This window comes from Acomys russatus, chromosome 5 (assembly GCF_903995435.1).
Source record: "Acomys russatus chromosome 5, mAcoRus1.1, whole genome shotgun sequence".
NCBI classification, from domain to species: Eukaryota; Metazoa; Chordata; class Mammalia; order Rodentia; family Muridae; genus Acomys; species Acomys russatus.
Genome location: NC_067141.1, coordinates 77,619,004 through 77,621,113, shown reverse-complemented (window position 1 = coordinate 77,621,113; position 2,110 = coordinate 77,619,004). Strand labels below are relative to the sequence as shown.

Genomic DNA, 2,110 nt, shown 5'->3' with positions numbered 1-2,110 from the left:
TTATCTGTGTCCTCAGGACCCAGTCACTTGGTGATCCAGTCTCCTCCCTCTTCCCTCCTGTGGGTGGAGGACATTTTGCATTCAAGAGACTGGATCATCTAGGGTGGGGGCAGGCCTGTACCTCTGAATCAGATGTCTCTCCTGAGCGGCAGCTCCGAGCCAGTGCTTGCCCTGTGTCCTCATCTCCTTCCCTGTGCAGTTCACACCAGCCTTGGATTCCAGGGCCCACGCCTCCTGAATAGCTGGGGCCTCAGACACTATCCGGTTTGACTTTTGTACTACTCAGTCCCCACCAATAACCCACAAAGTGGGTGACTACAGTGGGAGGCCCTGAGGCTCAGGGAGCTAGGTCCAGGTTCTGGGGTAGCAGGACCTCTAGGGGTGACAGGCATATCATGTCCCCTGCGAACCTCAGCCTCTTCTGACTCCAGGGGCTGTGTGGACACCTCCACCCTACAATAATGATTTATAGCATCTCTTAAAAGTCAACCTACTGTTTAAAATATGCCTTTATTTTGGGAAGACTATCAGTTTTATAGGTGAAAAAAATCTGTTTTCCTTACTATAAACAAGAAGTGGTCACAGAAGGCTTTGTGTCTAGACTGTCCAAAGGGAAAGTTCTAGAGTGAGGTAGGATATAGCAGCAGGTGGAGACATTCACTTTGATGGAAGATATATATATATATATTAAGGTACAGTGAACTTTATTGATGGTATCCAGGAGAGTCAGGCTCCCTGGGCCCTTCTCCTTCTTCTGGGGTCTAGAATGGAAACTGTGGGGAGATGCTCATTGTCTGGGCCTGAGTTGGGACAGGCACTCCTCAGCAGCTGAGGGCCTCTCTCTTGCTCTCCTGTCCTTGCTGGAGTGGGTGGTCCAGGGCTTCTTACTCCTTGGAGGCCATGTAGGCCATGAGGTCGGTCCACCACTCTGTTGCTGTAGCCATATCCATTGTCATACCAGGAAATGAGCCTCACAAAGTTGTCACTGAGAGCAATGCCAGCCCCAGCATCAAAGGTGGAAGAGTGGGAGTCGCTGTTGAAGTCACAGGAGACAACCTGGTCCTCAGTGTAGCCCAGGATACCCTTCAGTGGGCCCTCATATGCCTGCTGCGCCACCTGTTTGATGTCATCGTACTTGGCAGGTTTCTCCAGTCGGCATGTCAGATCCACGGCGGACACGTTGGGGGTGGGAACACGGAAGGCCATGCCAATGAGCTTCCCCATCAGCTGTGGGATGTGCTTGCCCACAGCCTTGGCAGCACCAGTGGATGCAGGGATGATGTTCTGGGCAGCCCCATGGCCATCACGCCACAGTTTACCAGAGGGTCCATCCACAGACTTCTGGGTGTCAGTGATGGCATGGACTGTGGTCATGAGCCCTTCCATGATGACAAGGTTGTCATGGATGACTTTGGCCAGGGGCGCTCAGCAGTTGGTGGTGCAAGAAGCATTGCTGACAGTTCTGAGTGAGTTGTCACACTTCTCGTGGTTCACACCCATCACAAACATGGGGGCATCGGCAGAAAGGGCGGAAATGATGACACTTTCAGCCCCACCCTTCACATGGGCCCGGCCTTCTCCGTGGTGGTGAAGACACCAGTAGACTCCACAACATACTTGGCACCAGCATCAGCCCCATGATGTCAGTGGGATCTCGCTCCCAGAAGATGGCTTCCCGTTGATGACAAGCTTCCTGTCCTCAGCCTTGACTGTGATGCTGAACCTGCCAAGGGTAGAGTCATACTGGAATATGTAGACCATGTAGTGGAGGTCAACAAAGGGGTCATTGATGGCCATTGATTTGCCAGATAAGAAGCCAGCCCGGTAACCAGGCGCCCAATATGGCCAAATCCATTTCTTTCCTCTGACCTTCATCATCATGTCAAGGGTCGAGGCTGGAGCAGGGAGGAGCAGATGGACGGATATCACCGATGACATTGGTGGTATAATTTCTATTCCAGCCAATGGCCCTTCCGGGAAGTGAGGCCTGGGAGCATGTATTTGCAGCGCTCACCCGCTGAGTCTTAGAGTCTGGTGGAAGAGGTGTGAAGCGCTGCTGTAAACCACTAGTCCTCTGCTCACTAAGGGGCTGAGGCCCCAAAGGGTGACC

General features: G+C 52.7%; 1 pseudogene; it reads right to left on the bottom strand.

Moving 5' to 3' along the window:
- Nucleotides 1–884: 884 nt before the first annotated feature.
- LOC127189753 (glyceraldehyde-3-phosphate dehydrogenase-like) lies at nt 885–1,797 on the bottom strand (annotated as a pseudogene).
- Between the last annotated feature and the right edge of the window lie 313 nt (nt 1,798–2,110).